At 42.7% G+C, this 20,142-nt stretch overlaps 1 long non-coding RNA gene across 1 annotated transcript; it reads right to left on the bottom strand.

Moving 5' to 3' along the window:
• Positions 1-1,110: 1,110 nt before the first annotated feature.
• Positions 1,111-19,214, bottom strand: LOC133237453 (uncharacterized). Its single transcript, XR_009733200.1, has 2 exons — positions 19,006-19,214; positions 1,111-1,429 (listed from the first exon to the last, which is right to left on the bottom strand). It is a non-coding gene; the product is annotated as an uncharacterized LOC133237453 (long non-coding RNA).
• Positions 19,215-20,142: the final 928 nt, after the last annotated feature.

Here is a 20,142-nt window from a genome sequence, read left to right as displayed (position 1 = left end):
AAATTAATATAAATGACAAACACAAAAATGTTGCAAAACTTTTGACAAATTACCTTTCTATATGTAAAATATCTGACAAATCAAAGGACTCAAGAAATTAAAAAAATTAAAAATTGAAAATAATGACTATCAAATCATTTTCTTAAATTGGTCGTTTTTTTAAAAATCCAGGGTTGAAAATTTTCAAAAGATAGTTTTTTCAAAATGAAATAAATGTGTATACACATATACACATATGCACACATATTATACAAAGTTTTCATCTTAAATATAACAGGAAAAAGTGAAAGTGTGAGCCACTCAGTTGACTCTTTGCAACACCATGGACTACAGCCTGCCAGGCTCCTCTGTCCATGGGATTCTCTAGGCAAGAACACTGGAGTGGGTGGTCATTTGCTTCTCTAGGTGATCATCCCGACCCAGGGATCAAACCTGGGTCTCCTGCATTGTAGGCAGATTCTTGACTATCTGAGCCAGCAGGGAAAACTCAAAAAAACTGTTACAGGGGAAAAGAGAATTTCAGTAGGAGACAAGGGGAAGAATGAATGTAGTTGATAAAGAGAAGTCCCAGAATGACGAGCGTCAAAGAGCAACGTCCTGGCCGTGCCCCGAGTATTGCCGTCAGCTCCGGCGGTGACCGTGGGCCGCAGGGGCTGTTTCCTCCCGTGACTAGCTGTACTGGAGGAGATGCTGGTCTTCCTGGGCCCCCATCCGGGACACACTGGAAGCAGGACCTGGAGAGGGTGACTTCATAAGGCCATGGGCTCCCCGGGTCCAGGCGGCAGTGACAAGATGCCTCAGTGAACTGCTGGGGAGTGAAGTGCTCACTCTTTCCACACGAAGCAGAGTGTTGTGTCCCACCCTGCCTGCTGTCCTGGGTCCCAGGAGGACGGGCTTCTCCTGCCCTCATCACCGCTTTCTACCAGAGGGCCCCGGAGACCCCTGCTGCTCCGTGCCACCAGACTCTCCAGCCTCCCTCTGTGGATGTTTATACATCGTCTCCATCAAGTGAGAAGGAGACTTCCTCCTCTAGTGTTTTGATCGATTTTATTAATAAAAATGCTGTGTCTTCACACATTTTCATTCCATAAATACAGGCCAGACAATATCTTCCTTCCTCTAAGCATCCCATATTTATTGCAAGGTTTTATTAAAAACAGGAAATAAAGGGAAATAGAGGAACAGTAATTAATTCTCCCGTAGAGACTGAAACTGTGAGAACAAAACAGAGTTTGCTGGTCCCACAACTGTGTCTTCTCAGACTAACGCTGCTGAGCACCAGGTCTTCGCTTCCCGGGGTCCCTTCTGTGTGCTCTCGTTTCCTCCCGTTCCGTTCTCTCACCCTGCGCGCCCTTTAGATGTGACACGGGTGACGTCTGGCCACGCTGTATCTTCTGATACAGGTGTCTGCGGAGAACCTCTGTGGCGTCTGCAGGTAAGGTAAACAAGGGGGCTCAGGTGATGGCAGTCCTCGTCAGCTTGTCCCTGGCTTCACATCACGCTCTAATCCGGAGTGGAGAGGTTACTCTTGATGGGCCTGGTCTGCTCAGCTGCCCCCATTCCTGTTGCTCCTGGAGGCTCGGCTCTCAGGAAAGACCTGCTCTAGAGAGGCTCCCTGATGACCTGTCAGCCATGAGTGCTCCAGGTGCGCCAGGCACGGGCACCCCCAAGCCAGGCACGAGGCCTCCGGACGCATCACGAGGGCAAAGCTGCCTCTGTCGAGACCTGCAGGCCAGGGGTTCCTGCCGCCTGACGCACAGTTGCCAGCGGGGTGGTCGCAAGTCAGGAAACGCTTCACTTTCCCCCGGCTCTTCAGTCTCCCCTTTCGCTGCCTGCCAGCCTGGCCCACAGCTGATACCCCGTGTGTGCGGGACAGAACTCAGCTGTCAGCTCAGTGATGCAGAAATGTGCTGGCCAAAAAAGAAAAACAAAAAAGGACCATAAACTTTTAGCAAGATGTGAAATGGTAGTTTCTTGGTGAAAAACTGGCGGCCCAGACACCGCAGAAAGATTTAATTTTTGCAAGTAAATTCCCCCATGAAATCTGATCACCCCCTCCTTCCCCACCGGCATAAGGCTTTCACCTGCGGACACAGCTCTGAGCCATCAAGGGAGATAAGGAGCATCCACAGATACCTGATCCATCAGCTCTGAGTACCAACCTCCATCAGGGCCTCAGCCCTGCTTATCCCTCTAGAGGAGCCCTAACAAAGGTAACCAAGGCCGCCCTGGTTCCTGTAATAGTCACCACGTTGAACAACTTAACTGGTAGAGCCAGGCAGGCCCCGTCAGTCTGACACTCTGCTGCACGACAGGGCTTCCTGGGAAGAAAACAGGCTGCAGAAACCAGGTAGCATTATGGGAATGCTTTTAGGTTTTCCAGTGAGGATGCGGAATGGGGAGGGAGCAACAGGGGGAGAAAATGGAAAAGAAGAAAAGGAGGCAAATTACTGAGATCTAGCAGAGACAAGTACAAATCAATTATCCCAAAAAGCAGATGTAAAATGAAGCCGCATAAATATCCCAGGCACTTATGTTGTATTAAAATAATGCTGAAATCACAGAGCTGTCACCCGCAGACCCACCTCAGGGGCCACTCCCTGCACCCTGTGGTTTAGCGCCTTCTCAGGAGGATGGAGGGAGACTGACCCGAGAGGCCGGGCAGAGGCCGCCAGGAAACCGTGCAGGCCACCTTCTCCCACCGTCTGTGGCTTCAGGGGCTGTGAGCTCCCAAATAGCAGCTGTGCATTCAGCCACAGACACCCTCTGCTCTAGCAAACCAGCCTCCTCCCACCCCCACCAAAATGTATAAGATAAACCCATCACTGATCGTGGTTTGTGAGAAGGTAACATTGTAGACACTCTGTTTCCTTATGGGAGTAAAAGGATTACTCTGAAAAGGACAACAAGAGCTTTCTTTCTCAAGTGCCAGCAGTGGGAACTAAAAGGGCTTCCCCGGGGATAAAGCAAAGATGCCTAAATTCCCACCTCCACCAGCAAAGGCAGGAGTGGACGTTTTAGACGGACGATTCAGAGACAACTTTTCTACAGCACCATTTTCCAAATTTCGCTCCTCTTAACCTTTGAAACGACACTGGTAGGTCATTTTTTAAGCCAAATACTTTGCATATGTTTTCACCTCTGACAAAGAAAACAGAACCCTTGGGTTCTTGCAGCATACACTATTTAGTTTAAAAACGAAAACTCCTGCGACTAAAGAAAACAATGCTTTCTGCCATGAAGGAATTGCCTGATGTTATGCTCAGGAGGGCCGGGCAATCCCTGGGTGGGACTGCGGGAAAGATACAATAACTCCACCGCGGAGGAGAGCTCTGTGCGCCCGGAGGTGCCATCTGGCTTTGTGTGCGGCTCCCAGTGTCTTCTGACAGGCTGCGATGCCATTGTTCCACTGAGAGCTGGCTTGCAGATAAAGGTGGCCCTGTCAGAAGTTCTGAATAGCTGGAAGCTAATTGCTGACCCTAACAGGCCCAATTAGCTGTCGCAGGCTCAGCCAGGCTAGCCCCTGGGACCCAGCCTTTCTGGCTCACATTTTGTGAAACTCTCCCTGCGCGGCACCTTGGCTCGGGGGCTTTGTAGTCCCCATTCAGCAGATCAAAGGTTTATTAGAGAGAATGGCTGCCGTGTCGGTCTCTGTCGGCGCAGACACGGGCGTCCAGGACAGCCACAGGCACAAGAGAAAAGCCCGACGCGCCCGTGGGGAAGAGCGTGAACCCAGAGTGCTGTTTTTAGGGCAGGTCTCAGAGGACCCCTTGATGGCTGTAATTTGCAGAAATAATCCCAAGCCTTTAGCTCCAATAAACTCATCAATCATCCACACTGGTTTATCGTCCACCCACTGGAAAGAATGGATACACAGCGGGCATGGGCCTCCCACCTCCAGACCTGCCTGGCCCCTCAAGAACAGCCCTCCCACCCCAGAACACACACACAGGGCTTTCTCTTGCTTTTACCAAAAATTTAACCATGTTCTTCTTGCTCTAGAATTCATACGTGATCACGGTAGAAACTACAGAAAACAGAGGAGGAGAAAAAAAAAGGGGAGAGGCTCATCCCCCTATACAACATTTGGACTTTAGGTTACTGGAACGTTCTATTATTTAAGATGCCTCAAACGCATCATGAATATTGACAGCATAATATTCCATCTTGTGTTTCCCTTCGTTTCCCATTCTCCAATGCTTTTAGCCATTTTATACTCTTTTCAATGTTTTTGTTATTATGTGCACTCTACATAAAACTTTTTCTACAATTTTGGGTGCCTGTCTTAGGATTTCTTATTTATTTATATTTATTTTATATTATTCAAAGGATAGTGATCCATACCTTGTCATAAAACAGAACTGAAACATCTTTTTTCTCTGTGAAGAATTTTTTGACAATGGTTTATGAGATATTCACCAGAATTGTCTTATATTGGAATATTTATCAAATTTTGTTAGGTAATTGTTTCAATTAACTTTTTCCATTGGTTTGTTAGTGGAAAGTTTTTACATTTTATCCACTTATCTATTAACTTTTTAATGTTTTTTCTAATTGATTATATGATTTCTTTCAGTTCAGTTCAGTTCAGTTGCTCAGGCATGTCCAACGCTTTACAACTCCATAGACTGCAGCATGCCAGGCCTCCCTGTCCATCACCAACTCCTGGAGTTTACTCAAACTAATGTCCATTGAGTCGGTGATCCTATCTAACCATCTCATCCTCTCCTCCCACCTTCAATCTTTCCCAGCATCAGGGTCTTTTCAAATGAGTCAGTTCTTTGCATCAGGTGGCCAAAGGATTGGAGTTTCAGCTTCAACATCAGTCCTTCCAATGAATATTCAGGACTGATTTCCTTTAGGATGGACTGGTTTGATATCCTTGCAGTCCAAGGGACTCTCAAGAGTCTTCTCCAACACCACAGTTCAAAAGCATCAATTCTTCGGTGCTCAGCTTTCTTTATATTCCAAATTTCACATCCATACATGACTACTGGAAAACCCATAGTTTTGACTAGATGGACCTTTGTTGGCAAAGTAATGTCTCTGCTTTTTAATATGCTGTCTAGTTTGGTCATAACGTTTCTTCCAAGGAGTAAGCGTCTTTTTATTTCATGGTTGCAGTCACCATCTGCAGTGATTTTGGAGCCCAAAAAAATAAAGTCTGTCATCATTTCCACTGTTTCTCCATCTATTTGCCATGAAGTGATGGGACCAGATGCCATGATCTTCGTTTTCTGAATGCTGAGTTTTAAGCCAACATTTTCACTCTTCACTTTCACTTTCATCAAGAGACTCTTTAGTTCTTCACTTTCTGCCATAATAGTGGTGTCATCTGCATATCTGAGGTTATTGATACTTCTCCTGGCAATCATGATTCCAGCTTGTGCTTCTTCCAGCCCAGCGTTTCTCATGATGTACTCTGCATAGAAGTTAAATAAGCAGGGTGACAATATACAGCCTTGACGTACTCCTTTCCCAGTTTGGAACCAGCTCCATATCCAGTTCTAACTGTTGCTTCCCAACTTGCATACAGATTTCTCAAGAGGCAGGTCAGGTGGAGTGGTATTCCCATCTTTTTAAGAATTTCCCACAGTTTATTGTGATCCACACAGTCAAAGGCTTTGGCATAGTCAATAAAGTAGAAATATATGTTTTTCTGAAACTTTTTGCTTTTTCGATGATCCAGTGGACGTTGGCAATTTGATCTCTGGTTCCTCTGTCTTTTCCAAATCCAGCTTGAACATCTGGAAGTTCACGGTTCACATACTGTTGAAGCCTGGCTTGGAGAATTCTGAGCATTACTTTGCTAGCGTGTGAGATGAGCGCAATTATGAGGTAGCTTGAGCATTCTTTGGCATTGCCTTTCTTTGGGATTGGAAGGAAAATTGACCTTTTCCAGTCCTATGGCCACTACTGAGTTTTCCAAATTTGCTGGCATATTGAGTGCAGCACTTTCACAGCATCATCTTTCAGGATTTGAAATAGCTCAAGTGGAATTCCATCACCTCCACTAGCTTTGTTTGTAGTGATGCTTTCTAAGGCCCGCTTGACTTCACATTCGAGGATGTCTGGTTCTAGGTGCATGATCACACCATCGTGATTATCTGGGTTGTGATCTTTTCTGTACAGTTCTTCTGTGTATTCTTGCCACCTCTTCTTAATATCTTCTGCTTCTGTTAGGTCCATACCATTTCTGTCCCTTATCGCGCCCATCTTTGCATGAAATGTTCCCTTGGTATCTCTAATTTTCTTGAAGAGATCTCTAGTCTTTCCCATTCTATTGTATTCCTCTATTTCTTTGCATTGATCACTGAGGAAGGCTTTCTTATCTCTCCTTGCTATTCTTTGGAACTCTGCATTCAAATGGGTTTATCTTTTCTTTTCTCCTTTGCTTTTGGCTTCTCTTCTTTTCACAGTTATTTGTAAGGCCTCCTCAGACAGCCATTTTGCTTTTTTGCATTTCTTTTCCATGGGGATGGTCTTGATCCCTATCTCCTGTACAATGTCAGGAACCTCCATCCATAGTTCTTCAGGTACTCTATCATGTCTAGTCCCTTAAATCTTTTTCTCACTTCCACTGTATAATTATTATGGATTTGATTTAGGTCATACCTGAATGGTCTAATGGTTTTGCCTACTTTCTTCAAGTCAAGTCTGAATTTGGCAATAAGGAGCTCATGATCTGAGCCACAGTCAGTTCCCGGTCTTATTTTTGCTGACTGTATAGAGCTTCTCCATCTTTGGCTGCAAAGAATATAATCAATCTGATTTTGGTGTTGACCTTCTGGTGATGTCCATGTGTAGGGTCTTCTCTTGTGTTGTTGGAAGAGGGTGTTTGCTATGACCAGTGCGTTCTCTTGGCAGAACTCTATTAGCCTTTGCCCTGCTTCATTCTGTACTCTAAGGCCAATTTTTCCTGTTACTCCAGGTGTTTCTTGACTTCCTACTTTTGCATTCCAGTCCCCTATAATGAAAAGGACATCCTATGGGGGTGTTAGTTCTAAAAGGTCTTGTAGGTCTTCATAGCACCATTCAACTTCAGCTTCTTCAGCATTACTGGTCAGGGCATGGACTTAGATTACCATGATATCGAATGGTTTGCCTTGGAAACGAACAGAGATCATTCTGTCATTTTTGAAACTGCATCCAAGTACTGTATTTTGGACTCTTGTTGACTTGATGGCTGCTCCATTTCTTCTGATTCTTGCCCACAGTAGTAGATATAATGGTCATGTGAGCTAAATTCAGCCATTCCAGTCCATTTTAGTTTGCTGATTCCTAAAATGTCAACATTCACTCTTACCATCTCCTGTTTGATCACTTCCAATTTGCCTTGATTCATGAACCTAACATTCCAAGTTCCTATGCAATATTGCTCTTTGCAACATTGGACCTTGCTTCCATCACCAGTCACATCCACAGTTGGGTGTTGTTTTTGCTTTGGCTCCATCTCTTCATTCTTTCTGGAGTTATTTTCCCACTGATCTACAGTAGCATATTGGGCACCTACTGACCCGGGGAGGTCATCTTTCAGTGTCCTATCTTTTTGCCTTTTCCTACCATTCATGGGGTTCTCAAGGCAGGAGTCCTGAAGTGGTTTGCCATTCCCTTCTCCAGTGGACCACATTTTGTCAGGACTCGCCACCATGACCTGTCCATCTTGGGTTGCCCTACGTGGCATGGCTCATAGTTTCATTGAGTTAGACAAGGCTGTGGTCCATGTGATTAGATTGGTTAGTTTTCTGTGATTGTGGTTTTCAGTCTGTCTTCCAACTGAGGGAGAAGGATAAAAGGCTTATGGAAGCTTCCTGATGGGATAGACTGACTGAGGGGGATACTGGGTCTTGTTCTGATGGGTGAGGCCATGCTCAGTAAATGTTTAATCCAATTTTCTATTGATGGATGGAGCTGTGTTCCCTCCCTTCTATTTACTGCAGCAGCTGCACAGGGCTGGAGCGGTGACTGGTGGGGAGGAGATACCCCACCTCCAAGGTCAGGGGTTGTGGCTGAAAGGAGGTACCCCACGTTCAAGGTAAGGAGCGACACCTGCGCTTTTCTGGAGCAGCCGTGAATAAGATACCCCATGTCCAAGGTCAGAAAAACCCCAGTAAGACGGTAGGCACTGGAGTGGCTGTAAGGAGACACCCCACATCCAAGGGCAAAGGAGAAGCCCCAGCAAGACAATAAGAGGGCTGAATTCACATTTAGAATGAAGTCCTGTTCTTGCCAGAGACGCTCAGAGGGCTCAAACCAACCTTGTGCGCACCAGGACCCAGGGACCCCACAGAGACTGAGACAGAACTGTGTTTGAGTGTCTCCTGTGGACACTTGGCAGTACGAGTTGGCAGTGGCCTGCCACAGGGACAGGGGCTCTGGGTGTGGGTATGGCCTAAGTCCTCTTGGAGGAGGTCACCATTAACCCCACTATAGACCTGCCAGAACTTACATAGGACTGGGAAATAGACTCTTGGAGGGCACAACAGAATCTTGTGTACCAGGAACCAAGAGAAAGGAGCAGTGACCCCACAGGAGACTTGCCTGGGGGTGTCCAGGATTTCCCGTGAAGGTGAGGGTCAGTGGTGGCCTGCTGCAGGGTTGCAGGCACAGGCTGCAGAAGTACATGCCTGGGATCTTTTGAGGGAGGTCACCACTATCTTCATTACCTCCACCATAGTTTCAGTTCAGTTCAGTCGCTCAGTCATGTCCGACTCTTTGAGACCCCATGAATCACAGCACGCCAGGCCTCCCTGTCCATCACCAACTCCCGGAGTTCACTCAAACTCACGTCTATCGAGTCAGTGATGCCATCCAGCCATCTCATCCTCTGTCGTCCCCTTCTCCTCCTGCCCCCAATCCCTCCCAGCATCAGGGTCTTTTCCAATGAGTCAACTCTTTGCATGAGGTGGCCAAAGTACTGGAGTTTCAGCTTTAGCATCAGTACTTTAAATGAACACCCAGGACTAATCTCCTTTAGAATGAACTGGTTGGATCTCCTTGCAGTCCACGGGACTCTCAAGAGTCTTCTCCAACACCACAGTTCAAAAGCATCAATTCTTCAGTGCTCAGCTTTCTTCACAGTCCAACTCTCACATCCATACATGACCACTGGAAAAACCATAGCCTTGACTAGATGGACCTTTGTTGGCAAAGTAATGTCTCTGCTTTTGAATATGCTATCTAGGTTGGTCATAACTTTCCTTCCAAGGAGTAAGCGTCTTTTAATTTCATGGCTGCAGTCACCATCTGCAGTGATTTTGGAGCCCCCCCAAAATGAAGTCTGACACTGTTTCCCCATCTATTTGCCATGAAGTGATGGGACCAGATTCCATGATCTTTGTTTTCTGAATGTTGAGCTTTAAGCCAATTTTTTCCCTCTCCTCTTTCACTTTCATCGAGAGGCTTTTTAGTTCCTCTTCGCTTTCTGCCATAAGGGTGGTGTCATCTGCATATCTGAGGTGATTGATATTTCTCCCGGCAATCTTGAATGCAGCTTGTGCTTCTCCCAGCCCAGCATTTCTCATGGTGTACTCTGCATAGAAGTTGAATAAGCAGGGTGACAATATACAGCCTTGACATACTCCTTTTCCTATTTGGAACCAGTCTGTTGTTGCATGTCCAGTTCTAACTGTTGCTTCCTGACCTGCATATAGGTTTCTCAAGAGGCAGGTCAGGTGATTCGGTATTCCCATCTCTTGAAGAATTTCCCACAGTTTATTGTGCCACACAATCAAAGGCTTTGGCATAGTCAATAAAGCAGAAAGAGATGTTTTTCTGGAACTCTCTTGCTTTTTCAATGATCCAGCGGATGTTTGCAATTTGATTTCTGGTTCCTCTGCCTTTTCTACAACCAGCTTGAACATCTGGAAGTTCACAGTTCACGTATTGCTGAAGACTGGTTTGGAGAATTTTTAGCATTACTTTGCTAGCATGTAAGATGAGTGCAATTGTGCAGTAGTTTGAGCATTCTTTAGCACTGCCTTTCTTTGGGATTGGAATGAAAACTGCCCTTTTCCAGTCCTGTGGCCACTGCTGAGTTTTCCAAATTTGCTGGCATATTGAGTGCAGCACTTTCACAGCATCATCTTTTAGGATTTGAAATAGCTCAACGGGAATTCCGACACCTCCACTAGCTTTGTTTCTAGTGATGCTTCCTAAGGCCCACTTGACTTCACATTCCAGGATGTCTGGCTCTAGGTCAGTGATCACACCATCGTGATTATCCGGGTCATGAAGATCTTTTTTGTACAGTTCTCTCCTTGCTATTCTTTGGAACTCTGCATTCAGGTGCTTATATCTTTCCTTTTCTCCTTTGCTTTTTGCTTCTCTTCTTGCAGGAAGAACACAGCTCCACCCATCAACATGATTTCTTTACATAGTATAAACATTTCTCCCCCACTGTTATTAAATAAACTCAATAAAAACAAGCTACCTGATTAAAAAGATAGGCAGAACTGAATAGACATATCTTTTCAAAGATACACAAATGGTAAACAGATACATGAAAAGATGCTCAACATCACTAATTATCAGGGGAAAGCAAATCTACATCACAGTCAGAGATCTCTCACACCACTTAGAGTAGCAATTACCAAAAAGATAAGCCATATGAAGTGTTGGAGAGGATGTGGGGAAAAGGGAACACTTGTTCACTGTTTATGGGAATGTAAATTGCTGCAGTTTTTATGGAAATATGGAATTCCTCAGAAAATTAAAATTAAGCTATACCATGTGATCCAACAATTTCACTTAGGGATATATATCCTAAGAAAATAAAATCACTATCTCAAAGACTTGTGTTCATCCCTGTGTTTATTGCAGTATTACTCATGGTGGCCAAGACATGGAGACAATTTAAATGCCCATCAAGGGTTGAATGGACACACATATGTTATATGTGTAATGGAATATTATTCAGCACTGAGAAAGAAGGAAATCGTACCAATTGCAACAAATGGAGGTAACTTGAGGGAATTATGATAAGGAAAATAAGTCAAACAAAGACAAACACTGAATAATCTCATATAATAAGCCAATATATTGATAACTATAGGAGTCAATAAAACACAATTATGCCATCATAAAATAATACTTGTATTCATTTTAGTAAAATGAGTTTAGTACTTCTACTTTTTCCCCTCCTCCTTCATTAATTTTTGCTGGTTTCTAAATCTTCTTTCTCTTTCCTTTGTTACAGGTAATAACTTCCAATAAAAAAGTGGGAAATATCAATTGAACCATATTTTGACATTTAAAAAATTTTAATTTACACTTGTGCTCATAAGTCCTCTCCATAGTTTTTGTATTTTTATTTATTGCAATTTTCTGAAGTGTTTCATTAAATATTTTATATAATAACACTACTTGGCTAAATACAAAATTATAGGATTTTCTCCACTTTTTTCCATACCTTTGTAGAAGATGCTCTACTGTTTCTTGTACTTCAGTAGTTGATATTTTTCTTGCAAAACAGAAGATTGAAGTTTATTATTGGTTAAAAATTGGCTTTTCCTTTCTAGACCCTTACATGCAGTTTTACCGTGAAGATTAAAAATCCTAGAAAGGTTATATCTATGTGTGGCTATCATCTTATCAGCTTCCCACTGAAAACAGTAAGTTCTCTCAAGTTTTATTTGAGCTCTACATTTCTTAATAGGAAGTTTTTTTTTTTTTCTTTTACGGTTCTGATTATTGCTTCTGTTGTTTTATATTATGTCACATTCATACATGTGTATCATAAGACATATCTATTATTCTCATCTTTTCATCCCAGTTTTCAGTGTTTTCATAGAATTTTTATGCTTTTATGATTTCACTGTTTTGATGCTATAGTACTGCTAATTTCTTTTTGAGACATCCATTGTGATTTCTGTATGGCAAATATCTTTTTCATCTCTACTGTACTTTTGTTTATCTTGGTTAATCCTTTCTTTACTGACTTTTTAAAAGATAATTGTAGAGTCACTTGCAGTTTTCTGAAATAATACAGGTATTCCTTTTATGCTTTGGCCACTTTCCCCAATGACAACATTTGGCAAAACTACAGCACAAGATCATCACCAGGATGTTGGCCCTGAAAGTCCGCTGACCTGTTTCTAACTTCCAAGTTTTCCTTGTGCCCGTGAGTGCAGTTGTGTATTTCATCTACTGCCATCCCAGACAACATACCAAATGGTTCCCTCATCACAAAAACCCCTCTTTTCTCGCTCATCGTAACCATATCCAGCTAACTTATTCCATCCCTCACCTTCCTGCCCCTAAACTTTGGCAACTTGTCCTCCATTTCTAAAATTTTGTGTAATAAACATGTTCATTTCAGTTCAGTTCAGTCACTCAGTCATGTCCGACTCTGTGATCCCATGAACCACAGCACACCAGGCCTCCCTGTCCATCCCCAACTCCTGGGGTCCACCCAAACCCATGTCCATCGAGTCGGTGATGCCATCCAACCATCTCATCCTCTGTCGTCCCCTTCTCCTCCCACCTTGTCTTTTCCAGCATCAGGGTCTTTTCAAATGAGTCAGTTCTTTGCACCAGGTGGCCAAAGGATTGGAGTTTCAGCTTCAACATCAGTCCTTCCAGTAAATACCCAGGACTGATCTCCTTTAGGATGGATTGGTTTGATGTCCTTGCAGTCCAAGGGACTCTCAAGAGTCTTCTCCAACACCACAGTTCAAAAGCATCAATTCTTCAGCGCGCAGCCTTCTTTCTACTCCAACTCTCACATCCATACATAACCACTGGAAAAACCATAGCCTTGACCAGACGGACCTTTGTTGGCAAAGTAATGTCTCTGCTTTTTAATACACTGTCTATGTTGGTCATAACTTTCCTTCCAAGGAGCAAGCGTCTTTTAATTTCATGGCTGCAATCACCATCTACAGTGATTTTGGAGGCCAGAAAAATAAAGCCAGCCACTGTGTCCACTGTTTCCCCATCTATTTGCCATGAAGTGATGGAATAACAAACATGTTTTATTAATATAATTACCTGGTATCCAACCTTCAAGGTTCACTTTTTCACTCTGGAGATTCATTCAAGTCTCTTCCTGCATTAACAGTTGATTCCTTTCATTGGGAACAGAATCCATGGTATTCATATAAATGGTTTGTTTAACCATCACCTGTTGAAGAATGCCAGGGCTGCTTCCAGTTTTTGGCTAGTACAAATAAAGCTACTATGAACAGTCTTCATGGAACAAAAGTTTTCACTTTTGTGGGATAAACACTGAAGAGTACAACAGCTGGATCATACAGTGGTTGCATGGTCAGTAAGAAACTGCCAAGCCATGGTGGAGAATGGCTGCACCATTTAACGTTTCTACTGGCAATTTATATCTGATTCTATTTCGCTGCATCTTCCAGCACCCCTTGACGTGATCATTATTTTTTTATATTAGCCATTTTGATAGCTATATTTTGATGTCTGTATAAATTGTGGTTTTAACTCGTGTCTCCCTTCTGGTTAATGATGAACATCTTTGAGTGTGCTTATTTGCATCTATATTTCTTATTCCTTGAAAACTCTCTTCATGTATTTTGCTTATATCCAAAGGATCTAGTTTTGTTTCATATCCAGGGTTCTTTGATGATTTACAGAAATACAACTGATTACTGTATACTGGCCTTTTTATTTCACAACCTGCTAAAATGATGTATTACTCTTATTATGTTTTGGTAGATTCCTAGGGATTTCTACAAACACAATCACTTCATTCTTCTCACTGGGATTTTAGCTTTCAAGAACGGATAGGCTGATATCCTTCAATTTTCTTATAACTCCATTGGCTTCTCTGCCTGTTAGTCTTGCTTTGGCATCCCAGAATCTTCCTCAGCACCAGAGCTGGGCAGATCCAGGGATCAGGTGGCTGCAGAAAGTTAAGTTCATGCAATGCCATTACCTTCTCTTCAGGGTCATCACCCGTCATTTCCAACAGCCCTGGCGACCTCCAATGATTTCAGACAGATGCGCTTCATGTTTTATTCATATTTTTTCTTGAGTTTCTAATTGACTGCAGCCATAAAATTAAGATGCTTGCTTCTTGGAAGAAAAGCTATGACCAACCTAGACAGCATATTAAAAAGCAGAGACATCACTGTGCTGACAAAAGGCCCATATAGTCAAAGCTCTGGTTTTTCCAGCAGTCGTGTATGGAAGTGCAAACTGGACCATAAAGAAGGCTGAGCACTGAAGAATTGATGCTTTTGAACTGTGTACTGGAGAAGACTCTTGAGAGTCTCTTGGACAGCAAGACCGAACCAGTCAATCCTAAAAGAAATCAATCTTGAACATTCATTGGAAGGACTGCTGCTAAAGCTATAGTTCCAATACTTTGGCCATCTGATACGAAGAGCCGACTTATTGGATAAGACCCTGATGCTGGGAAAGACAGAGGGCAGGAGCAGAGGGTGACAGAAGATGAGATCGTTGGATGGCATTACCAAATCAATGGATATGAGTTTGAGCAAACTCTGGGAGATAGTGAAGGACAAGGAAGCCTGGCATGCTGCAGCCCATGGAATCTCAAAGAGTCAGACACAACTTAGTGACTGAACAATTGTTTTCAGCGGGATAGACAGTCTGCCACAATTTACTCTGAGCTACAGAGTTCAAAGGAAAGGCACAGATGTGTGTGTGTTGGCTCAAAAGTGCTACTTCAGGTTTTACCTTATTGAATAATATATTCTTTGAAGCTACGTTAAGTTGTTTCAGTCATGTCCAACTCTTTGCAACTCTATGAACTATATAGCTTGCCAGGCTCCTCTGTCCATGGGATTATCCAGTCAAGAATACCGGAGTTGGTTGCTATTTCTTCCTCCAGGGGATCTTCCCAACCCAGGGATCAAACCCAAGTCTCTATGTCTCCTGCACTGGCAGGCGGGCTCTTTACCACTAGCACCACCTGGGAAGCTCTTTGATGGAGTCCATTTATTTTAAATGATATACATACAAGCACTTCTTATGATAAAAATATTTTACAGGTTTTAGTAGCTATTATTTCAAAATTAAATGGTGTAGCTTTTGTAAGTAATTAGTAACCAGGCAAGGATATTTGGTGGTGACTTTCTATGATATATTAATAGAACGAATTGAGCAGTATCCACTGAGACCACCCAAGTTATGTTGATTAGTAATATTTTCCATGCAGGTCAATTCAACAAATGTTTATTGACTATTTAGTGTATGACTTATTTCCAGGACTACTTATAACCCAACCATGAAATCAGAATCATCCATTTAATTCATCTTACAACACAGGAATGCCATGAGCAGATTGCTTTCTGCTCTGTGAGTCCTGGCTCCTTGTCTTGCCCTGGACATCTACCTTTGACCATCTCAAATGAGATGTAGAGACCGTATGTCTACAGTATTACTGATTCTGCAACCAAGGAAGCATGTGAAATAAGACAACTCACATAAACAGAAAGCAGCTTTAAAATAGACAGAAAAGGACTTTTCAGCTTTTATATTACTGAGTTCTCATTTTCAGGATTAAGAAAATAGAAAGCAACAAAGATTCAATTTCTCTTTGTATCACTAATTCTCATTTGTTTGGGATTCTCAAGGCTGAACAACATGTAAGTAACCAATGTGGTACTTTTTCTTCATACCTTTTGGGCCTGAATATCTGAGAAGAAGCAAAGGCCAAGCGGAAATTATTACACAGCATGGAAAAAATCCACAGCAGTGAAACGCAAGTCCTCCTCCCCAAAAGAGACCCCTTCTCTAAAGAGAAGACTTCGGATTAACAAGTCAAGCACACCAGATTCAAATGCCAGCTCTCATATTTCTGAAATAAAGGAATTTGGGCAAATGTATCTTAAGCTGAGTCTTTGCCCATCTGTACAATGGAAACAGCAACAGTTACATCACAGCAACCTTAGTATAGCTTCTTCATCACCACCAGTAATCGCCAAGATCAACCTTGGCTAAATTTTCAAAATAATGGAAAAGCTCAACGTTCTCTTTGACTTACTTTCAACTGCTTTGGAGAGCTGCCAGATTTATTAATGATTACTAAAAGAAGAAATGCCACACAAATCTTGGTGCAAATTGCCTTTTGCCCAGCTTCAATAAAGTTCTCTGCTGCAGGTCAAATTTCTTTAAGGGAAAGACTAAGTCTACTCCTTGGTCAACCATCACAATCTCCCTGACTACATTCTGAGGTTTCCTTCTTCTAAATGCTGAATTCAAGACAGGCTGAGTAACTGAATATATTTTTGCCTTTAAAATGGTCTCTTTTATTGAATACAGTGTATGTATAGAAATAATCAATACTAGAGACAGAGAATTTCTCTAAACAGGCTTCTGCAGAGAAAAAGCATTCTTCAAGCTTGTGGTTAAACAGATAAGATTATTATACCTCAAAAGCCCAATAGTTAAATAACAGATTTCCACCTGAAAACATAGATAAGCAACATTTTTTTTCCCATCTGTAATCTGAACAGTTCTGTCTATAATTTGTGGATAAGTTGTTGTGTTTTACTAAAATATAAAGGACCAAAATAACTGCTTTCTGTATAATGTTATTAAGTTTGGATACATGTATTTCAAATTTATATAAAAATTTAAAACATAATTTAATCACTTATTTTCTAAATCAAAGTAAGGGTTGCACAGTAATCGCCCTGCCACTAGCCCTGTGTTAAACTTTGGTCTAGGATAATGCAGACAGGCCTTGTTTCGCATGCTCTGCCTTATCACACTCCAAAGAGATGGCATTTTTCACGAGTTGAAGTTTTATGGTGACCCTGCATCAAGTCAGTCTATCGACCCTGCATTTGCTCACTTCCTGTCTCTGTGTCCCATTTTGCTAATTCTCACAATAATTCAAACTTTTTCATTATTATTATTTGTTACAGTGATCTATAAATAGTGACCTTTGATGTCACTATTGAAAAAGGTTACAATTTACTGAAGGTTCAGGAGATGGTTAACACATCTTAACGAAGTATTTTTAATTAAGGTATATACATTTTGAGACATAATGCTATTGCACACTTGTAACTGCCCTGCAGTGCAGTGTAAATGTCACTTTGATATGGACTGAAAAACCAAAGCTTTGTGCAACTCACCTTATTGCAATGTTGGCTTTACTATGGGGTCTGGAGCTTCCCTGGAGGCTCAGACAGTGAAAGCGTCTGCTTGCAATGTGGGAGACCCAGGTTTGATCCCTGGGTCGTAAAGATTCCCTGGAGAAGAAAATGGCAACCCACTCCAGTAATCTTGCCTGGAAAATTTCATGGATGGAGAAGACTAGTAGGCTACAGTTCATGGGGTTGCAAAGAGTAGGACACGACTGAACGACTTCAGTTTCACTGGAACTGAACCTGATGTATCTCTAAAGTAAGACTGTGTATCTTTTACTCTTAAAATGGTACAAACAAGCATTTAACTTGACTCCAATATAGGACGGTATTCATCCAAAAGTCCCCTTCTAGGTGAACAAATGTTCACCTCCACAATTTCTTACAATTCCTGGAGAACACAAAATTTGGCATCATTTGGCTCCCCAAAAGAGAAATCTGTTTTCACTGGCTCTGTTTCTGTAAGAATACCTTGAAATCTTTTAATTCATACTAAGCGTGCTCACATTTGGGCTTTCCTGGTGGCTCAGTGGTAAAGAATCTGCTTGCAATGCAGGAAACCCAGGTTCGATCCCTGGGTCGGGAAGGTCCCCTGGAGAAGGGCATAGCAACCCACTCCAGGATTCTTGCCTGGAGAATCCCATGGACAGAGGAGGCTGGTGGGCTGCAGTCTATGGGGCACACAGAGTCAGACCCGACTGAGCAACTGAGCAGGAGCAGTGCTCACATCATGCCATTCACATCTGCTGACCATAATGTTGCCACACGGCCTCCCCACTGGAGGCAGGCTGCACCACCCCTTCTCCAGGTGGGCGACACAGCAGAGGAAACCAGGAGGTACGGACGCTCATGTACCACATGAGTCTGTCAGTGCCACAGACTCTGTCGTTCAACAAGCACCTGACGTAGCTGCTTCCCCAGAGATGCCCAGATCGCTCTTTCCACGTTGACTCCAGACGTCACAAAGTCTCCGTAATTGGTTTCCTGACCTAGACTCTGTATGAGTTCCTGAATCCCCTTGGTCTTTCACGTTGATAATCCCTTTAACGAAGGGATTGAACTTGAACTGACATCATTTTTTTTCTTTGTGCACTTCCTGTGGCTCCTCGCAATGAAATCTTCTGGGTATTTACAGACCCTTCAAAACCATTCAGGGAATTTGCTCAGGACCGAAATCAAGTTCACGCACCTTTGTTAAGTACATTCTGCCGGCCTCTCTGTCTCTCTGAAAGGCAGCCTACTTGCTCACGCTGCCCATACATCCCCTTCACTTCCCAGACCTCCTCAAGGGCAGGCCCAGGAACAGCCCATGTCTTCCCGCTAAGCCCTCCTGACGAGCGACACACAAACCAGAAGTCAGAACTCTTCAGAGTTGCCAGGTGCTCCGCATCAGTCCCTTCACCGGGCTTGGTTCCTGCTGCCTTGGAGCAACATTTATTTTTACCCTTTTCAGTTTGAGAATTATTCTCCTTGACAGAGAAGACAGGGGCAAAAAAGATACAGAGCCGTTCCGCTTTCTGGATGTCACTGGCTTCAAGCTACAGACCTATTTGTAACCGAATCTCTTTTTCCCTGAACATATCAAAAGTACCTTTGATATTTCCTGGCATTATTCTTACAGTTTCATATCAGTCTTATCTAATTTTCTTTTGTCCAACTATCCATTAACTTACTTTTTTCTGTCTCTCCTATTTGTTCTCATTATCAATTCATTTTCCATTGAAAATTGAAAAAAGTGATCCTGTAAAAATTCAGATGTTATTCCACCAGCCTCAGATTTAAAACTCTGCCCATGGTTTCCCAGGGCTCCTAGAATTTGATGCTACTCCTCTAAAATTGCCTAGAAGTCCTCCCCGCCTCCATCTCAGACTATGTTTTCATGTGTTCAGCTCGTCACCCTGAGTGGCCTTCTTCTCACCTTCCTGGGCTCCATGCTCTGTCTCCCAGAGTCTGCACACCCTCTCCTTCCCAGGAGGACCACTGCCTCCCCTCTCCTCACCAGCTCAGACTCCCCTAGAGAAGCCCCCGTACCCTCCACTTGGTTTCTTTCTGACCTCATCACAGTTGCTAGGTCACCCTTCTTTATGTCATCATTGGATCGTTTCTGTCTCTCTGGCTACGCCATAAACTTCTTAAGGGCAGTCACTGGAGAAAATAGCACACTGTAAACACTAAATAAACATTTTTTGAACTAGGAAATAATCAGAAACACATTTCTGAGTGCTTTCTAATTATCCTGATATATAGAACTTCAAAGAACCTTCAATAGAAGAGCGTGCATTGAGAAACTCTAAGAAGAATCCATAAAATATAGAGAGTCTTATGTAAATTTGACCATTGAGTCAATTATTTTATGTGTAAATTATTTCAGAGAAATACTATTTGAAGGGAAATATATTGAAAACATAACTTTCCACTTAACAAAACATAGGTTTAGAAAAATAGTGTAATCACAAGAGATTAACTTGATTCTCTGGGATATTCTAGATGGACATCATACTATCCAAGAATAAGGGCTCTTTCCCTCCCATTCCTAATGGGTTCTCTGCTTATTCTTAGAAGTGTCAAGAAAATATTAACTAGTAGTAATTATAAAAATCCCCTTATAATTTCATTGAACATTCTCCTAATGCATGGCTTTCTAATCAAGTACATTACATGTTGAATACAATGATATTTGTTGCTGTTTGAAATAGATAACCTTCTCTCAGTATCTCCCTACTCTTAGGTTACATAGAGAATTTTTTTTAATTTGCAAAGTTATTACTTTTTAATAAATATCTTTTGGACCTTTGTTAAAGAAATTATGCTTCTCCTCCTTCAGCATGGTAATTGCAGCCAACGTTTGTTTATCACTTCAGTTCAGTCATTCAGTCGTGTCTCACTCTTTGTAGCCCCACGGACTGCAGCACGCCAGGCTTCTCTGTCCATCACCAACTCCCAGAGTTTGCTCAAACTCATGTCCATTAAGTCAGTGACGCCATCCAACCATCTCATCCTCTGTTGCCCCCTTTTCCTCCCGCCTTCAATCTTTCCCAGCATTAGGGTCTTTTCC

Source organism: Bos javanicus, chromosome 24 (assembly GCF_032452875.1).
Source record: "Bos javanicus breed banteng chromosome 24, ARS-OSU_banteng_1.0, whole genome shotgun sequence".
In the NCBI taxonomy this organism is placed as follows: domain Eukaryota; kingdom Metazoa; phylum Chordata; class Mammalia; order Artiodactyla; family Bovidae; genus Bos; species Bos javanicus.
The sequence above is the reverse complement of the archived record's forward strand: the minus strand, read 5'-3'. Positions and strand labels throughout refer to the sequence as shown.